Source organism: Leptonychotes weddellii, chromosome 7 (assembly GCF_054177405.1).
Source record: "Leptonychotes weddellii isolate Sample4059 chromosome 7, ASM5417740v2, whole genome shotgun sequence".
Classification (NCBI taxonomy): domain Eukaryota; kingdom Metazoa; phylum Chordata; class Mammalia; order Carnivora; family Phocidae; genus Leptonychotes; species Leptonychotes weddellii.
The window spans coordinates 132,313,053-132,334,133 of NC_138375.1; the positions used below are offsets into that span (position 1 = coordinate 132,313,053).

Below are 21,081 nucleotides of genomic sequence, written 5' to 3' on the forward strand. Positions count from 1 at the left end.
GCGGCTCGCAGCGGGCGCGGCGGGCGCTGCCCATGGGCCGGGCCCGGGGTCCGGGCGCGCCGGGAGCCGGTGAGTGGGGGCGCGGCCGGGCGGAACACGGGCGCTGCGGGCAAGGGCGCGGGGCTGCGGGCGCCGGGGAGGGGCTGCGCGCGGCGGCGGGGCGCGGGTGCCGGGGCGGGAGGCGCGGGACGGTGAGCGGGCGGGGACGGCGGGCGTCCGGGCCGCTGCGCGGGCGCGGGGGTGGGGGGGGCGCGGGCCTGACCCGGGGCACAGGTGCGCGCGCGGCTGACTGTGCGCGTGGCCGGCCGGCCGGCGGGCCCGGGAGACGCGGCGCGCGGGAGTGTGCGGCCGGCGCGGCGGAGGCGGGGGGCCGCGGCAGGGGGCTGCGGGTGCGTGCGCCGCGGTGGTAGCGGCGAGGCCACCGGCGGAGGGCACACCCCCTTGGCCGCCGCCGGAGCGAGAGATAAGCCCTGCTGAGCGCCCCCCGCCACTCCACTCGGGGTGAGCAGCAAGCTTCTGCGGCCGCTCGAGGGGCAGGAAAAGCCAGCCTGGACCCAAGGCCTCCCCACCCCGCACCGGACCTCAGTTTCCCGGTCTATGAAATGGGACTAGCTTGCTTGCTGGGTGCTTGTGAAGAAGGAGGGGTGTTGTCTCTGAAGCTGGGCTGGGACTGAGGAAAGAATGCCAGCATCAGAGAGCCTGCAGGGACCGTGGGGTCAGCTTGGGGATCTGAGTGTGTGCCTCGGGCAGTGGCAGCAGACAGAGTCGGGGGACCCCTCGCCCACTCCTCTCTGCGTTCAGGGAGGGAAAGGCAGGCCTGGAGGGGAGGTGGTGAGGGGTGCTCCCAACCCTGCCACATGCTGTGTGCCCGGGGCAGTGTGGAAAGGGCGGACAGGGAAGCTTGGGGAAGTGGAGGGGCTCACCCCAGCCCCTTCCCTCCTGCCTCCTGGGCCGCGGGAGGCAGATGTTCTGCTGAGCCTCAGTACCCACAGAAGTGCCCTGGAAAGATTTACCCGTGGGCAGGAGCTGTGTCTCCATCTTTCAGTAGAAGTAACTGAGGCTTAGGGAGGTGACAGGACTTATTCAAGGTCACAGGACTAGGAGGTGACAAAGCTGGGTTTCCAGCCGCGGGAGGACTGGCTCTACCAGCCATACTCCGGACATTGTGTCAGGTGCCCACTGACGCACCCAGAATATTCACGGAGCCCCAGCTGTGTGCTCTCTGCTCCCAGCCCCAGGAAGTGCTTAGGGAAGCTGAGCAAGCAATCAAAGAACAACCCGAGCTCCTGGCAGAGGATACCTGCTAGGAAGAAAATAAGACAGGGTTATTGGGGGCAGAGGGAGACTGTGGTGGGGGCCTAGCCTTATCCTGGTCAGGGAGGGTCAGGGAGAGTCCCTGACCAGTGACCACTGGCTGGGATGCAGTTGCAAGGGCAGAGCCCACTGGAAAGGTTTGAGGGAACAGCAGGTGCGAGGCCCCTGAGGCAGACACAGGTGGTGGGTGGGAGGAGCTGGGGCAGAGCCAATGAGGAGTTCAGTGAAGTTTGGATTTTCCTCTGGGTGCCGTGTGGTTAGAGTTTGCGTGCAGAAAGGATTCCCCAGAGGTGGGTAGAGAGGACTCACGGGGCAGGACAGGGAGCAGGGAAGAGGCTGCTGGAGTCTGCCTGGGATCTTCGAGGAAGAGCCAACCCACCCGATGTGGAGGCACCACCATGCCCGTGGGGCTGCAGCCGCCTGGAGGCTAACTCCCTCCTTGCAGGGCCAGGAGGCTTGAGGAGGGCGGTGTGTTCTGCAGGTGGTGGGGTCATCCGCTTTGGTGGACAAAAGAGCCTGGTTTGGGCTCCAGCATTCAGGGCCCCACTCCCTGCATGTCCCGAGTGGGTCCCTGCTGCTCTCAGACCTCCCTGTGTCCAGCGGGAGAGGGGCGCCCGCCCAGAGTTTGCAGAGATGGGACGGGATGCTGCTGGATGTTTGGGCTGGGTGTGCAGGCTGCTCTCGGCGCCCCTTCGACATGTCCGCATAAGTCTTTGAGCAATGTTCCATCTCTCACTCGTATTTTGACCCAGACCTAGAGTCAGCTCCAAGAAGCCTCGCATGCCTTTTAGTGGCGGGTGGGTTTCAGAAACTAGTATCTGGACGTTAGATGTGCTCACCTTGATGTCATTGTCTCTAGGCCTTCTCAATGCACCGAGGCAAGACATCTTTTTTTTTTTACTAAAAATTAATATTTTCGTCTTCCTCCCACACTAAGAACCTGGTTCTCCCCAAACATCAATATAGGTAATCATCTGCATGGCCTTAGAATACACCCCACAGAGTTTTAGAGTCACTACCTCTGAATCACTGCCTCCCCAAACCTACCTGGTCAAGGTCAGGATGTCTTTGGGTGCAGAGTCAGCACTGCGCCAGTGATGCCAATAGCCTCATCTGTTTCTGTTTGCATGCAATTTGGGTTTTTTTCCTTTTAGTCTTTATGATACCATTTTATTTTTCGGGTGTGTAAAACATTTACATACTTTTTTGCTTTTTGCAATTAAAAATATCTCCTTCGCAGCCCATAGAGACTCTCCTTATTCTTCCGGACAGCTACATCACACTTAACTCAGCCCGTGCTCCACGGATGGACGTTTGGCCTTTTTCCGGGCTTTTGTTATTCCAAACAATAGGGGAAAGGATAACCTTGCATATATGTTGTTTGCATTTGCGGAGGTGTGTCTTTAATTCCTAGAAGTAGGAGTTAAGGGCGCCTGGGTGGCTCAGTCAGTTGAGCATCTGCCTTCGGCTCAGGTCGTTAGCTCAGGGTCCTGGGATCGAGCCCCGTGTCGGGCTCCCTGCTCAGCGGGGAGCCTGTTTCTCCCTCTCCCTCTGCCCCTCCCCTGCTCGTGCACGTGCTTGCTCGCGCTCTCTCTCTGTCAAATAAATAAATAAAGTCTTTTAAAAAGTTAGAAGTAGGAGTTAATATGTATTTATTTGTTAGCTACTCCCAAATTCCCCTTCCCCCCCCAGCAACCTATGACATTGTGTGCTTCTCCCGCAAACTGGCAATTCTCAGAGCCCCGGGAAATGGGATTTCAGTGCATTTTAATTTACATGTCTATAATGAGTGCCACTGGACATCTGGGTGTACGTGTTCGAGTCATTTGACTGTCTTTTTCTGCGAACTGCCTGTCCGTCTATTTTGCCTGCTTCCTATTGGATTTGGGGTCTCTTTTTTTTCCCCCTTGGATTTAAAAGTTTGTTTAAATACATATTAGGGAGATTCATGTTTTATCTTTATTATCATTGCAAATGTGTCTCCCAAGTTTTTAAAATTTTGTTTATGATAGGTTTGGCCATTAAAACCTTTCTATTTTTGATCTATTTGATTTAATCTTTCTTTTATTACATCTAGATTTTAAATCCTCATTAGAAAGACTGTTCTTACACCCAATGGTATGGAATCTCCCCGTGTTTTCCAGCACTAGTTTGGGTTTGTACTCGGTTTATGGGTCCAATTGACTCTTTTTCCAAATGTCTCTCTCTATCCTGTCTTTTTGAAGAGGCCGTCTTTTCCCCAGTGATCTAAAATGCACCTGTATCATATAATACACCCCCGAATGCACTGGACCTATGTCTGGGCTTTCAAGTCTGTCTCACTAGCTCTCTCTCTTCATGTGCTGGTCCCCCGTGGCGGAAATTGCAAAGGTGCGTCGAGCATGTGTGCACATGTGTATGCATGTGTGTGCGAGCCGCAAGGGAGGCTTTATCCACAATTATTGCAATAGGAGGGAGAGATTGAACTCAGCGCCCGTTCCTGGGTTTGACTATCTGGTGGGGCTAGTGGTCCTTCCTCTCTGCTTTTGTGTCGGGGCATCCTAGCTATTCCTGCATGCGGACGCTCTTTTTTCTTGGGATCATATCGCATTTACAGATGCTCTTCAGGGTAATTGACACCGTTATCAAATTGAGCCATCTTATCCATAACCAAGGAATGTGTGTTTAGGATGGCTTAGTCTTTGGTTTGTTCAAGACCACCTCTGGGAGCATTCTGGAGTTTTCCTCACTTTTTTTTTTTTTTTTTTTGGTTAAGTTCATTCATGGGTACTTGGCTTGTTTGTTGCTATTAATAATTTTTTTTCTTCCGTCATATCTTGAATGGGTCATTGTGTGTGTGTTGTTTTGTGTCTATCTACCACATTTGTTGTTAGTTTCGTGTCTATCTACCTCATTTGTTGTTAGTTTCATCAATTCTTCTAGAGAGTTTAGGTATGCTGTCATCTGAATATTGAAATAGTTTTACTTTTTCTTTACTGATTTTTATGCATCTACTTGCTTTCTCTAATTAAATTGGCTAAATACCTCCAATTCAATATTGAATATTGAATATAAAGGAGCCTCCTTCCCTTGTTCCTGAGCCTAGTAAAAAGGCCTCTAGTCTTCCCCCGTTAGGAGAGATGTTGACTTTAGGATAGGGGATAGGGAGATATATGTATATGTACTTGGGAGTATACCTTAATTCCTATTTTATTAGGTGGCTTCTTAAAATCAGGAATGAATATTGATTTTCGTTGAAGACATATACGGAGATAGTTATATGATATTTTTCCTAGCACTATGAATGAGCTGAATCATATATATTTTTAAAATATGGAATGCTTCAAAAATAAAATAAAATAAAATAAGGAATGCTTCACAGATTTGCATGTCATCCTTGTGCAGGAGCCACGCTGATCTCTTTATCGTTCCAACTTCAGTATATGTGCTGCTGACGCGAGTACAATAAGATGAATCATATTAATGGATTTCCTAATTTTGGGTCCAGGATGAGAGGATAAGGCAAACAATAAGACACAAAATTTATTAAATATGAACATTAAGCCATCCTTGCCTTCCTAAAATGGAAGCCACTTGGGCATGATATATGATGTTTTAATATGGTTATGTGAGCCGTATATTTGCTGTGTAATAAGTTACCATAAACTCAGTAGCTTAAAATAGCACACATCCATTATCTCTTAGTTTCTGTGGACCCGAAGTCCAGGCATGGCTTTGCTGGGTTCTTGCTGGTGTTGGCCAGGACTGGGTCCTCATCTAGAGGCTCAACTAGGAATGGATCTGCTTTTCTATTCATGTGGTTGCCAGCAGCATTCACTTCTTTCCACGTGCCTGACTGAGAGCTTAAATGTTTAGCTGGTGGTTGGCTGGAATCTGTCCTCAGCTTCTGGAAGCCTCCCACAGTTACTAGGGACCACCTGTCGTTCCTTGCCCTGTGGGCTTCCTTGACACGGCCTCTTGCTCCATCAGGCCAGCAAAGAATCTCTAGAGTAAATCTAGCAAGACAGAGTCTTATATAACAGAATCACAGAATTGACATTCCATTGCCTTTGCCATATTCTATTGGTTAGAGGAAAGGTTCCATCCAAACTCAAGGGCATGAATGCCGGGAGATAGGGATAGTGGGCCCTTGAGAGTCTGTCCAGCACGATGGCGTTGGAATCAACTTGCTTCTATTTATTTTCACTATGGTCTCCCCAGTCATTCCTTGGTCTGATATAGTGTTGCTTCTTTTTTTTTTTTTTAAAGATTCTTTTTATTTATTTGACAGAGACAGACACAGCGAGAGAGGGAACACAAGCAGGGGGAGTGGGAGAGGGAGAAGCAGGCTCCCCGCAGAGCAGGGAGCCCGATGCGGGACTCGATCCCAGGACCCTGGGATCATGACCTAAGCTGAAGGCAGTCGCTTAACCGACTGAGCCACCCAGGCGCCCCTGATATAGTGTTGCTTCTGATGGCTTCTTCCAGAAGGACTCGTCAGTACAACATTCCCTGGTTTCTTTCATGTTGAAATGGTTTTCTGTACCCTTGGTAGCTGAAGGATAGTTTGGCTGGTTATAAGATCCCGGCTCATACTTGCTTTCCTTGCATTCATTATAATGTTGCTCTGGATTGTATTGCTTACACGTTGTTGTCAAGAAGTCTGATATAAACACACTCTTCTTCCTTTTACGAGAGACTTGATCATTTTTTTCTGGAACTCCAAAGGATTTTTTTTTTTCTTTACCTTCAAAGTCTAATCATTTCACTAAGAAATATCTTGGAGTTGCCCATTCAGTACCAGTTTTGTGGTGCATTCAGGGGAGCAGTTGAATATGCAGATTCAAGTCTTCTTTTTATTTCCAGAAAGTTTTCTTGGAAAATGATTATAATGTTAATTATGTTGTTTTTCTTCCAATGCTATGTCTGTACACTAGATCTCTTTTGCCCATCTTCTGTATCTATCACTTTCTACATAATCCTCTTCACTCCTATCTTTATTTCATTTTGGTTTTGTAGTTGTTTCATTCCCTCTCCTCAATGAGTTTTATTAAAATTTCAGTCAAATCTATTCTCCCTATGAGAGCGTCTGGTTTAGTCTTCATTTCTGAGATGATGTGTTTTTTATTTTCTCTCCTGAGTTTGGACAATTCTGGTTTCATGTTTACCTTTTTTTCTGTGTGTGTGTTCATCTCTGTTTTGAGTTTTCAAATTTATACTTAAGGTGTTTTGTCATATCTCAGAATGCTTTCTTAAGGCTGCTCAAGTCAGGATGCTGTGTCACATTGTTCCCCTGTAAAGTGGTTTGTGGGGAGAATGATTGTCAGCTCCTTGTATTGCTTTTGTATAGATATTGTCTTTTACCTTCTGTTAACTTAGAATTGTTTTTATGTTTGCAGGGACTGCTAATAATAGACAAATGTAGGCTGGCATTGGGTTTTGGGTAAGGTCAGGTTTCTTAGCTCAGGAATGTCCTCTTGTGTTGGTTTCAGGAACTGCATACCCTTATTTAGAGTGCTACGGGATGCAGGATGGTGAGCTGTCTGCTGAATTTACCATTCGCTTTTGCTTCTGTAGGCCCTTGAATTCCCCATGCTACTCTCTCCTGTCCATTTACCACCAACCCTCTACGGGCCTACACCTCTGAGGTACATCCTCTAGAAGCTGGGCGTTTCCGAGACAGCCAACTCTGGTCCTGCACATTTTCTGTCCCTTTTGAGCTCTAGGCCTGAGTGTGGCCCATTTTATTTGCTCTCCTGGTCGATCTGCATTTAGGTGGCTGCCATTATCTACAGGGACCTGGAGATGTCCCCAAGCTTTTTACTCTGAAAGCTTCATGCAGAATGGTGCACCCCCCACCTAGATCCATTCCTCATTAACACCCGGAAGCACGTGCTTTATCTAGGCGCTCACAACTTCTGCTGAAACGTGTGAGAGCAAGTATAGCTGCACCTCCTTAGAACAAGGACATTCTCCAGAACCTCAATTCAGGAATCACGCTCAAGAAATGACGTTAACACAGAAACCTCTCTCATATCCAGTCCGTAGTCAGCTCTCACCAGGAATGTCCTTTGGGGCCTTATCTTTGCATCCGGGATCCAATCGATGATTGTGCATCACACGTGTTTGTGTGTTTACTAGAGTCTTTCCATCCACCACCGTCTCTCCGTATTGTTTGTCTTTCCTGACGCAGGTCTGTAAGGCTTCACATCAGTTTTCTCCCATAATCTGAATTCGTTGGACTCTTTCCTCAAAACTGGATTCAGACTCGGTGTTTTGGGTCAAAGTTGTTTTAAAATTACAGACAGGGGTGGTATCTGAGAAGAGAAGCCCGCCTTCCACCAGCCCGTCCTGTGCCCTCCTGGGGGCCGGGTAGCCGCCCGTGTGGTGTGGAGAGGGGCTGTGGGGAGGAGAGGCCAGGGCCCTGGGGCTGCAGGCTTTCCTGCAGTGTCCTGTCTCAGTTTCCCCTCCCACCCTCCAGTCATCCCTCCTGGTCCCCTTCCTGTCCCTGTCACTGCGCTCTCCCACTGTGCCCTGGGTCGCCTGGCCTGTGCATCTGGCTCTGCCTCAGGGGGGCTGCTTCTTTCAGCAAAGGTGCCCATCATGCCCCTTCCATGCAGACCCCCCCAAAGATTCCTCAAGGAACCAAAGGTAGCGGAAGGCCGGGGGTTGAACCTGCTGCTTCCTCGCTGGGGGATGCCTCTGGGTTCCAGACACCAAATGGGGCCCGTGATGCCCGTGTCTGGTACAGAGTAGGCTTCCATGTGTGCATCTCCTTCCCTTCTTGGGGACCCAGCGTGCAGCCCTCACTTTCAGTAATGATAGCAGGAGGGGGGCCTGGCCCTCCCTTGCCCAGCAGAGCTCCCTGGGCTCGGGCCCTGCAAAAGGGAGCCTGCTCATGCATGCCATGTCTGCCTCCATGACTTCCTTAAGGCCTCACTACCCAGGCCACCACCACTGAGGACGCCCCACACCACTGAGCCACATAAACTCAGCCAGGAAGAGTCTGATGGACTCGTCTGTGAAAGGCCCGTGACTAGGGGTGGGGGCTGTCTCAGTTGCATTCGTTTTGAAGAAAGCTACCACCAGCCCCAGCATTGCCAGTTAAAGGCCTTTCCGTCCTGCCCCACGGGTCATCCTAGTTGGTGAATCCCTGCTTTACATGCACCAGATCTCCCCAAGGGGGGGAAGGAGCACAGCCTTTAGAAATCAGCGCAACACTGCCCCTGCAGTGTAAAGATCTCCTTGATTTATTTGGTCAGCAAATGGTTCGTTTGTTTGTTTTTAAATCCAAAGAGCATTCAAAAGCAACAGAGTTTGGTCAAATAATAATAATGATAATTAATAATAATAATAATAAAATGAACACTCTGATGGTTCAAGCTTCTGTGCGTAGGGCCAGTGGCCTCAGGAACTTCTCCCAGCAACTTCCATCTCCTTTCCAGATGAGAAAACAAAGGGTTGGGGACGTAAGGGGACCTCACTGCGTCACCCAGCCCAGGCGGGCCTCGAGCTCGGTCGATGCTGTTCACGGTCTGAGATGTTACAGTCAGGGCTGCCTTTGGTGGGGACACCTGTCTGCTCCTTTTGTCTTTATGGGGCCCCACTCTCTTCTCGGCCATCCGTCTGTGCACCCATCTGACCACTGGACACACATGTGCTACGCAGCCAGGAGGGCCTGCCTGTCTGAGTGCTTACTGTCTCTTTATACACATTATCTCACGAGAAAGGGAAAATAAGTAAAACAGAAAACAACAGAGAAAAACACCCTTCGAAAGAATTAATCACATTGATACATTCTTAGCAAGAGTTAACTAGGAGAAAACATAAGCTACCCAAACCCTGCAGACGTTAAAGGGATAACAAGGGATTTTTATGGTGAACTTCAATACCCATACCTTTGATAAAAGGGACACATGCCTTGAAAGACATAACTTCCCGAAACTGACGCAAGGAGAAATAGAAAATCTGAGCATGACTCTTTCTGTTAAAGGAATTTAATTTATCATTAAAAAGCCTTCCCAGAAGGGGCACTTGGGTGGCTCAGTCAGTTAAGCATCTGCCTTCAGCTCAGGTCATGGTCCCAGGGTCCTGGGATGGAGCCCCGCATCGGGCTCCCTGCTCAGCGGGAAGCCTGCTTCTCCCTCCCCTCCCTGCTAGTGCTCTCTCTCTCACTATCTCTGTCTCTCTCTCAAATAAATAAATAAAATCTTTAAAAAAAAACTGAGAAGCAAGCAAGCTATATAGTAGATTGCTTAGGGAAACATACTTCTGAGATAATTTCTTTTCTTTAGGATCTACTCCCTTAATCACGTCCAAATCTATAATACAGTGATACCGACTAGTCACCATGCTGTACATGACACCCCCAGGACTGACTTAGGTTATAATTGGAAGTCTATACTTTTTGGCCCCCTTCTCCCATTTCGCCAACCCCCACCTCCCCTCTGGCCATCATCTACCTGTGTTCTGGATCTATGAGTTTGGTTTTCTCAGATTCCACATATAAGAGAGATTAGATGGCGTTTGACTTTCTCTGCCTGACCTATTTCACTTAGCATAATACCCTTGAAGTCCATCCACATTGTTGCAAATGGCAAGATCTCGTTATGTTTACGGTTGAATAATACTCCATTGTCTACATATATAGACCACATCTTCTTTATTCATTCATCTATGGACACTTGGGTTGCTTCCATAATTTGGTAAATAATGCTGCTATAAACACAGGGGTGCATGTATCCCTTCGATTTAGTGTTCTTGTATTCTTTGGGTAAATACCTAGTAGAGTGATTGCTGGATCATAGGGTAGTTCTGTTTTTAATTTTTTGAGGAACACTGTCTTTGAGGATACTTTTTTCCACAGTGGTTTCATCAGTTTGCATTCCCACCAACAATGCGCGAGGGCTCCTTTTCTCCAATCCTCACCAACACTTGTTGGTTCTTATCTTTTTGATTTTAGCCATTCTGACAGGTGTGAGGTGATATCTCATGGTGATTTGTGTTTCCCTGGTGATGCGTGATGTCAAGCCTCTTTTCATGTGTCTCTTGGCCATCTGGATATCTTCTTTGGAGAAATGTCTGTTCTTGTCTTCTGTCCATTTTTAATTTGTTTTTGAGGTGTTGAGTTGTATCAGTTCTTTATATATTTTGGATACTAACCCTTTATCAGATGTGTCATTTGCAAATATCTTCTCCCATTTTGTAGATTGCCTTTTAGTTTTGTTGATTGTTTTCTTTGCTGTGCAGAAGCTTTTTATTTTGATGTAGTCCTAATAGTTTATTTTTGCTTTTGTTTCCCTTGCCTCAGGAGACATATCTAGAAAGAAATGGCTCTGGCCAATGTCAGAGGTTTCTGCCTGTGTTCTCTCCTGGGATTTTTATGGTTTCAGGTCTCACATTTAGGTCATTAATCCATTTTCAGTTTATTTTTGTGTGTGGTATAAGACAGTGGTCCAGTTTCCTTCTTTTGCATGTAGCTGTCCAGTTCTCCCAACACCGTTTGTTGAAGAGACTGTCTTTTTCCCTTGGCATCCTCTCTCCTCCTTCGTCAAAGATTAATTGACCATATAATTATGGATTTATTTCTGGGCTTTCTATTCTGTTCCATTGATCTATGTGTCTATTTTAGTGCCCATACTATATTGCTTTGATTACTACAGCTTTGTAATATAACTTAATATAACTAGGATTGTGATACCTCCCATTTGGGTTTTCTTTTTCAAGATTGCTTTGGTATTTAGGGTCTTTTATGATTCCATACAAATTTTAGGATTGTTTGTTCTAGCTCTGTGAAAAATGCTGTTGGTATTTTGATAGGGATATTTAAATGTGTAGATCGCTTTGGGTAGTATAGACATTTTAACATTTGTTCTTCCAATCCATGAACATGGAATGTCTTTTCATTTCTTTGTGTTGTCTTCAATTTCTTTCATCACTGTTTTATATTTTTCAGAGTGCAGGTCTTTCACCTCTTTGGTTAAGTTTATTCCTAGGTATCTTATTATTTTTGGTGCAATTGTAAATGGGATTGTTTTCTTAATTTCTCTTATTGCTGATTCATTATTAGCATATAGAAATGCAATGGATCTGTACATTGATTTTATCCTGCGACCTTACTGAATTCATTTATCAGTTCTGGAATTTTTTGGTGGAGTCTTCAGGGTTTTCTCTATATGGTATCATGTCATCTGCAAATAGTGGAAGTTTTCCTTCTTCCTTACTAATTTGGATGCCTTCTATTTCTTTCTCTTGTCTGATTGCTGTGGCTAGGATATCCAGTACTATGTTAAATAACAGTGGTGAGAGTGGACATCCCTGTCTTGTTCCTGACCTTAGGGGGGAAGCTCTCAGGTTTTCACCATTGAGGATGATGTTAGCTGTGGCACACCACATTTTCTTTATCCATTCATCCATCAGTGGACACTTAGGTTGTTTCCATATCTTGGCTGTTGTAAATAAGGATACAATGAACATGAGGGTGCAGATATCTTTTCAAGTTAGTGTTTTTGTTTCCTTTGGATAAATACCTAAAAGTGGAATTGCTGGATCATATGGTAGTTCTATTTTTAGTTTCTTGAGGAACCTCCATACTGTTTTCCACAGTATGGAAATTCCACCAATTTACATTCCCACCAAGAGTGACAAGTGTTCCCCTTTCTCCACATCCTTGCCAACACTTGTCATTTCTTGTCTTTTTGATACTAGTCATTCTGACTGGTGTGAGGTGCTATCTCATTGTGGTTTTGATTTGTATTTCCCTGATGATGGGTGACGTTGACATCTTTCCATGTGTCTGTTGGCCATGTGGATGTCTTCTTTGGAAAAACATCTATTCAGATCCTCAACCCATTTTTTTTCAAGTTGAAGTATAATTAATTATTAACCATTAATTAATCATAATTAATCCATGTTAATTGGATTGTTTGTGGGGTTTTTTTGCTATTGAGTTATATGAGTTAGATAAAATATTTTTAATGAATCTTTTGAAATTCCAGATAGTGGGAATGGTGGAAGTGGGGTGGGTAGGGAGGATAGCACAGGTGGAAGATATGGAGGGATTGATAATATTTCACGGCCTGACTGGGTGGAGGCGTCCAGGCATCTAATTTGTCATCATGCTTCATAACTTATGTGTTACCAGTAACCTTTTCATGTAGCAAACATTACATAACAAAAGCACTTTCAGTGAAAGCTAAAATGTTAAAAAGGAGGTCTCACATTTTCTTCCCACATTCCTCATGTTGGTCTGCACTCTGGGGACACACTGTCCCCTTGGAAGACCACGAAGTTCATCAAACCACGGGACACCAGGGCACTCCCCTGCAGCGGGCCCTGGTGTGGGGCCCAGGGCATCCCTGAGCTCACGCCTGGTGAGGGAGGGCTGCAGCTGGGGTCAACTCAAGGGAGGCTCCCTGGAGGAGCCCATGCCCCTGCTGCTCTAGAAGAGTCAATCAAGAGTTGGACAGAATGTATGTGGTCAAGTAGAAGGGGAGGAAGGAGCAAGGGTCCAGCCCCCCCCCCCCAACTATCAGAGACCCTGGCGCTCAGTGCCTGCTCTCTGTATCTTGGCTGTAAGCGCACTGAAATTGGTTACAGCGCCATAACCTAATTTGTCCCCCCTCCTTACACTCGCTGTTTGCAAAATATAAGGGCAAGGGGGATTGTGGACAGGCACTGGGCCACTGTCGCCGCCACAGTGCCTCACAGGCTGGGCGTGCAGCATGGGGGTGGCCGGTGTATGGGAGGACTCTGGGCCTTCTTTCCCTCTTAACCAGCAGACACAAACACGAGAGAAGCAGGCAGAGGGGCCAGGAGGGAGGAGCTGGGGCTCTGGACTGGGTCGCACGCCCAGACCCACCCTGGGCAAGTGACTGGGGGGGAGGTGGCTGGTTCTGATCCTCAGAGAAGGCTAACCACACATCGAAGCCCCTGTTGGGAGGCGAGATCTCCTTGTGATATATCCCCAGGAAAATGGTGGAACTCCCCAGCCCTTTGAGGCTTAGCGGTGGTGCCCATGAGTCCCCCAAGGGCGCCGTGTCTGGACGACATCAGGGGCGGTCACGGCTCAGCGGTTCTGATGCCGGGACTGTTCTGACAAGCCCCTTCAGGAAAAGATATTGCACACTCGGCGGTTTGTGTGAGTGTGTGCAAGGGTGATTGTGGAAAGCGTTAAAGACCCCGAGATGACAGAGTGGCCTGTGGCTTGAAAAACAGTTTCTGCATGAACGCAGCCAAATTGTATTAGCACTTTGGATGATGAAAAGGGCTTTAAGCGTCTGCATCTTGCAGTTCTGAAATGCTTGCCGGGGAAAGTGCCCTTATATTTTGCAAACAGCGAGCGTAAGGATGGGGGACAAATTAGGTTATGGCGCTGTAACCAATTTCGGGAGTGGCACCGTTGACAGATGCACATTGCATGTAATAAACTGATCAGCACAGTTGCCAGTCACCTTAATGAGGAAGCCTGCATCCCCTCCTGCTGTGTCTTCATCCCCCGCGTAGCCAGGGAGGGCAGCCCAAGGTCACACGGCACCCATGCTCCGTGGGACTTTCAGGGAGAAAGTCACAGACTTTCCGTTTGTCCTTTTTTTCTTTTTTTAACTTTTTCTTACAGAAATTTTCAAAAGCTTAAATGTATAGAGAATAGGGCAGTGGCGCCTGGGTGGCTCAGTGTGACTCTTGATTTCAGCTCAGGTCATGATCTCAGGGTTGTGAGTTCAAGCCCCGTGTTGGGTTTCATACTGGATGCTGGGTGGGGAGCCTACGTAAATAATAATAATAATAATAATAATGTATAAAGAATAGGGCAAACATGAACCACCACCATGTCCCCATCTCCCAGCTCCCCTACTATCAGCTCACGGCTCATCTTCCTCGTCTGTGCCCTCACCTTCTCACTTCCCTGCCAGGACTCTGATCTATAGAAGCATCATGCGGGCACCTGGGTGGCTCAGATGGTTAAGCGTCTGCCTTCGGCTCAGGTCGTGATCCCAGGGTCCTGGGATCGAGTCCCGCATCGGGCTCTCTGCTCCTTGGGAGCCTGCTTCTCCCTCTGCCTCTCTCTCTCTCTGTCTCTCATGAATAAATAAATAAAAATCTTAAAAAAAAATAATAAAAAAAAGAAGCATCATGCAATTGACACACCTAATCATGAAATGGGTAACAGTTTCATAATGTTGTTGAATAGCCAGCCCATAATCAGATGCCTCAGTTACTTCAAAGGTATCTTTTCACACTTGGGTTGTTCAAATCAGGATCAAAGCAAGCTCCACACATTGCGTTTTCTTCTAGAATAGTCCTTCTTTCTTCCCCATTCCACTTTTTTGTTTGTTTGCTTGCTTGCTTTCCTTTGTTCTGTTTAGGTTTTGGGGGGTCTTCGATCCATTGATTTCCTAGAGAAATGGGGACATTTGTCCCGCAGAGTGGCCCTCGTTCTGGATTTGGCTGTTTGTCTCCTTGTGGCATGTGGAACTTGTGGGTAGTCTGATCTAGAACAGCACTGCCCGGTAGAAATATCACAGAGCCCTGTGAGTAATTGGAAATTTTCTTGTGGTTACATTTTTTTAAAAAAGGTAAAATTAAGATTAATAATCTGTTTTATGGAACACAGTATCTCCAGAATATCATCATTTCAACTTGTAATCAATATGAAACTTACTCATGACATACCCTTTTTCATGCTGTCTTCAAAATCAGATGTGCAGGGACGCCTGGGTGGCTCAGTCGTTAAGTGTCTGCCTTCGGCTCAGGTCATGATCTCAGGGTCCTGGGATGGAGCCCCGCATCAGGCTCCTTGCTCAGTGGGGAGCCTACTTCTCCTTCTCCCTCTGCCTGCCACTCCGCCTGCTTATGTGTTCTCTCTCCCTCTCTCTCTCTTTCTCAATCTGACAAATAAATAAAATCTTTTTTAAAAATCAGATGTGCATTTTGTGCTTACCACAAATCTCAGTTTCAATGTTAAGTTTTCATCAGAAATAACTGACCTGTATTTAAATTTCATAAAAATTACAGTTGAAAAGTAAAAAAACATACTTAAACATTTTCTGAGAGCTGTATCAAATATCAGAGGTTATGAAGTTATTTTTTAAACATCTGTATAATTGACATACAATAAGCACTCATGAGTCACATATGTAAACATATGTAAACACTCATGAAACCATCACCACAATCAAAATAATAAATATATCTATCCAGCTACTTTCACTCAGCATAGTTATTTTATTATTTTTAGATTTTCTTTATTTATTCACAAGAGACAGAGAGAGAGGGGTGGTGGCAGAGGGAGAGGGAGAAGCAGGCTTCCCACTGAGCAGGGAGCCCAATGCAGGGCTCGATCCCAGGACCCTGGGATCATGACCCGAGCCGAAGGCAGATGCTTAACTGACTGAGCCACCCAGGCGCCCAGCATAGTTATTTTAAAGTACATCCATGTTGTTGTGTGTATTGAAAGCTTTGTCCCTGTCATTGCTGAGTAAGATCTCTGTTGTATGGATATACCACAGTTTGTTTCTGTGGTGGCAGCATTCTAAGACGGCCCCCAGGATTTCCACCCCAGGTATACACACACTGGATTATCCCCACCCCTTGAGTGTAGGAGGGACCTTTGAATATGATGAGATTTTAGGTAATTAGTCAGCTGACTTTGAGTTACTGAAAAGGGAGATTCTTCTAGGTGGGCCTGACCAAATCAGGTGAACCCTATAAGGGGAACAGAGTCCTTCCTGAAATCAGGCAGGTTTGTAGCCTGAGAGAGCTTGTTCTTTTGGCTTTGAAGAAACAAACTGTCATGGTCATCAGAAGGTGGGTGGGCTCTTAGAGCTGAGGGTCTCAGTCCTACAAGTGCAAATTCCTTGAGGGTAGAAGAGGATCCCGATATTCAGATAAGATGACAGCCCCTATTGACACCTGATTTTGGCCTGGTGAGTCCCTGAACAGAGGACTTAACCAAAATGTTCCAGAATCCTGACCCAGAGAAACTGGGAGACTAGTTTATGTCTATTTAAGTGGTAATTGTAAACTAAATTTGTGGTATTTGTTACACAGCAATAAAAAACTAATACATGTATCCCTTGCACCTGCTGATGGACAGTTGGGTTGTTTATGCTTTGGGACTATTATAAATAAAGCTGCTATGAACATTTATATGCAAGTCTTTGTGTGGATATATGCTTTCATTTTTCTTGGGTAAATATTTGGGAGTGGTATGACTAGGTAATATGGTAAGTTCATGTTTATTTATAAGAAACTGCCAAATTCTTTTTCAGAGTGGTTGAATCATATACATTCGCACTAGTGATGTATGGAAACCCCACTTGCTCTACATTCTGTAGCTTTGCAGTAAATTTTAAAATTGGGAATGTGAGTCGTCCAGCTTTGTTATTCATTTCAAGATTCTTTTGGCTCTTCAGGACCCCTTGCAATTCCATATGAATTTTAGGATGGGTTAGGATTTCTGTTAAAAAAAAAAAAGTCATTGGAATTTTGGTAAGGATTGCATTGTATATGTAGATTGCTTTGAGTAGTATTGTCATTTTTAGGATATTAAGTTTTCTAATCCATGAACATGGGATGTGTTTTTTTTTTTAAATTCAGACTTCCTTTCATTTCTTTTCAACAATATTTTATGGTTTACAGGATATAAGTCTTCCACTTTCTTGGCTAAATTTATTCTCAGGTATTTTCTTCTTTTACCATTGGGATGCTATTACAAATGGCATTGTTTTCTTAATTTCATTTTCAGTGTGTTAATTTCTGGTGTATGGAAACACAACTGATTTTTGTGTCTTGATCTTGTACCCTGCAAATGTACTGAATTTGTTTATTAGCTCTAGTAGTTTTTTTTTTTTTATGGGTTCTTTGGAATTTTGTCTATATGGGATCATATCATCTGTGAGTAGAGATAGTTTTACCTTTTATTTTTTTTTCTTGCCCAATTGCTCTGGCTAGAATTTACAATAAAATGTTGAATAACAGTGATGAAAGCAGGCATCCTTGTCCTATTCCTGATGGGAAGGTTTTTAACTACAATTTCTGTTTCTTTGATAGATATAGGGCTATTCCAGTTATCTGTTTCTTGCTTCCTGGGTTGGGGTAGTTGGTATCTTTCAAGAAAATTTCCCATGTCATCTAAAGTGTCAATTGATTGGCATGAGGTTGTCCATGTTATTTCCTTATTATTCTTTTGATATCTTTAGAACTTGTATTAGTATCCCTCTCCCAATTGTGATATTGATAATTTGTGTATTCCCTCTTTTTTTCCTGATTAGTCTGCCTAGAAGTTTATTAAATTTGCTGATCTTCTCAGAAAACCAGCTTTTTGTTTCATTGTTTTTCTCTATTGTTTTTCTGTTATATACATTGATTTCTGCTTTAAATATTATCATTTTCTTTCTTCTGCTTATTTGAGTTTCATTTGCTCTTCTTGTTCTAGTTTCTTATGGTAGAAGCTGAGGTCATTGATGTGAGTATAGGATTTGAGATCTATTTTTTCTAATATAGGCCTTTACTGCTGTAAAATTTCCTGTAAGTATCACTTTAGCTGCATCCCACATATTTTGACATGTTGTGTTTTCTTTTCCATTCAGATCAAAATATTTTTTAATTCCTTTATTAATTTTTCTGTTGCCCCAGTAAGTTATTTAGAAGCATATTTTTTAGTCCAAAATGTTTATTAATGCTATCTAATTTAACTCCACTATGGCCAAAGAACATACTTTCTATGACCTGAATCCTTTTAAATTTACTGAGATTTGTTTTATGGTCCAGAATGTGGTTTGTTTTGTTAAATATGCATGTGTATTCTGGTGTTGTTGTATGAAGGGGTCTATAAGTATAAATCAGGTTAGGTTACTTGGTAATGTTGCAATGTTAAATATTCTTCCTGATTTTCTGTCTACTTCTTCTGTCCATTATTGAGTAAGAGGTGTTAAAATCTCAACTGCAGTCGTCATTATGAAATGACCCTCTTTATCTGTTATAATATTCTTTGCTCTGAAATCTGTTTTGTCTGATGATAATGTAGATATACCAACTTTCCTTCCTTTTCTCATCTTTTTACTTTTAACCAATTGTGTCTTTATATTTAAAGGGAGGTTCTTGTAGACAGCATCTGTGTGGTTCTTGCTTTCCTATCCAATCTGAAATTTTCTTGCTATTAATCAAGTTGTGTAGACCATTTACATTTAATGTGATCATTGACATTGTTTCATTTAAATCACCTTGCTATTTATTTTTTTTTTTTAATTTATTTACCCATTTAAGACAGAGAGAATGAGCAGGGGAGGGGCAGAGGGAGAGAGAGAATCCCAAGCAAACTCCCTGCTGAGTGCCGAGCCTGACATGGGGCTCGATCCCACAACCCCAAGATCATGACTGCCCCCAAAACCAAGAGTTGAAAGCCCAACCGATGAAGCCACCCAGGTGCCTCATATTTTTTATTTGTTTCCTATGTTCTTTTTTCCCTTTATCTTCTTTTTCTGACTTCTTTTAAATTAATTGGGTATTTTTAATAATCCCATTTTACCTCTTTTGTTGACTTATTAGTTATATTCCTTTGTTGGTATTATTTTAGTGCTGATTTAGGTATCATAATATACATTGTATTACTTTGCTGCTGCTGCCTAAAACATTAAACCAATCTGGGCAGCATAAGACAATAAATATTTATTATTTCAGAGTTTCCATGAGGCAGGTTCCAAGGACAGCTGAGCTGGGTTCTCTCCTCAGAGTCTCACAAGTCTGAAGCTGGGGTCTCACCTGAAGCTAAGGTCCCCTTCCAAGCTCATGAGGATGGTGACAGAACTTATTCTGCTGCAGCTAAAGCTTCCATAGCAGCTTACTTCTTCAAGGACCCCAGGAGAGCGGTCTTAAAAACACCTTCTTTTAAAGAGCTCACCTGATTAGGTCAGGCTCACCAACGGCAACCTTGATTTGTTCAAAGTCAACTGGTTAAGGGCCTAGTTATCTGCAGAATTCCCTTCACCTCTGCCATGTGACATAAATCACAGGAGTGCCATCAATCACTTTCACACTCAAGGAGATGGGAGGGGTTACACAGGGTGTATATGCCAGGGGGGTGGGGATTTGGGGGAGGAGTGTGCCTCTTAGAATTCTTGTCCCTGCAACAGTTTTAGCTTACCACAGTCTACCATCAAGTGATATTATACTACTTCACCTGTAGGATGAGGACCGTATGCCCGTATACTTCCGTTCTCCCTCAACCTCTGTGCTCACACTCGTGTAACAATGCACCACAAACTGGGATGGTTTAAAACCACAGAAACTTCCTCTCTCATAAGGTAGAAGTCCAAAGCCAAGGTGCCCGAGGGCCATGCTTCCTCTGAAGCCAAGCCTTCCCTGCCCCCTCCTGGTTTTCTTGACCAGAAGTCTTTGACATTCCTCAGCTTGAAGCTCTTACCTGTATCTTCAAAATCACCTGATGTTCTCCTGCTGTATCGGTGTCTTCAAATGGCCATCTTCTGAGAAGAACACTGGTCCTATTGGATTAGGGGTCCATCCTACTCTAGTATGACCTCATCTTAGCTAATGCCATCTGCAGAGACCCTGTTTCCAAATAACGTCACATTCTGAGATACTGGAGGTTAGGACTTCAACATATTTTGGCTGGGGGGCGGAGGGGAGGGGAGACACAATTCAACCCATAGCAGTGCTATATTGTTGTTATATATTGTTGTCCACATACTTATAGACCCCCACACTACATTATTTTTGCTTTAAACGGTCATTTATATTTTAAGATATTTAAATGAAAAGAAAGTCTATTTACCCATGTGGTCCCACGTTCTTGATCCTTTGTGTAGATCTGGGTGGGGCTGAGGCTGAGCAGGCAGGTGCCTCCTGACCACCAGCGATGGGAGGGATGGAGAGAAGCCCGAGGGCCGCGTGCAGCCCACCATGGCCACACGGGGCCAGACACGCAGGGCCCCCCCGGCTCATCTTCTCTCTCCTGCATTTACTGCAAGTGTCCCTCTGGGGGCTGCCTGTCTCAGGCTTTGGGTTTGTTAACGAGGATGTTTTCCCTACATGGTGATCCCTCTTCCTTTTTGTGTCTTTCCAGAGGACATTGAGAGTTAGTGAAATCAAGAGGCCCGGGCTGGACTTCTGGGGAGCTGGACGCGTGCCGTTTCTTAACCTGGGGGCTGGTGGCGCAGGTGTGTTTGCTTTGGGAGAACTCACCTGGCCAGACACGTCAAATGGGTGTGCATTTCAGGATGGCAGCTATACTTCAGTAAAAGTTAAAAAAAAAAAAAATGAAACGGGCACCTGGGTGGCTCATTCGGTTAAGTGTCCAACTCTTGCTATCAGCTCAGCGCATGATCTCAGGATCCTGGGATCGAGCCCCACATCGGGCTCTGTGATCAGCAGGGAGTCTGTTGCAGGATTCTCTCTCCCTCTCCCTCTGCCCCTCCCCTGCTCATGCCTGATCTCTCTCTTTCTAAAATAAATAAATATATCTTAAAAAAAAAAAAGAAAGAAACAAGTAACTCACTAAGGCTGAAATCGAAGCCAAGGACCCCAGGGGCCCTGCTTGCGCAGGTGGATTTGGCTGTCCACTTGTGGCCAATGTGGGGCCAGCATGGGGCCGGGCTTAGCTCCCTGGGCCTGTAGGCAGGGACCTAGGACCCAAGGGTGATGACATCTGTGAAAGGACTCTGCCAACTGTAAAGTGCTCGCGCATGCCCATCTGAACCCCCAAATGGCAGTCCGTCTTCCGACCGCTTTGGGTCGTGGAATTCATGTCCCAGAGCAGCGGCGGCAGCTCTG

At 45.4% G+C, this 21,081-nt stretch overlaps 1 protein-coding gene and 1 non-coding gene across 2 annotated transcripts in view; one reads left to right on the plus strand and one right to left on the minus strand.

The window, feature by feature from the left end:
* The window catches only part of RASGEF1C (RasGEF domain family member 1C), a 64,605-nt gene continuing 43,524 nt past the window's right edge, over positions 1 to 21,081 (plus strand). The window contains exon 1 of the mRNA XM_081827284.1: positions 1 to 69. The gene's annotated coding sequence lies outside the window, so the exon portion shown is untranslated. The remainder of the gene's footprint in view (positions 70 to 21,081) is intronic.
* Positions 4,654 to 4,757, minus strand: LOC115937591 (U6 spliceosomal RNA). The gene has a single exon (XR_004072851.1). It is a non-coding gene; the product is annotated as a U6 spliceosomal RNA (small nuclear RNA).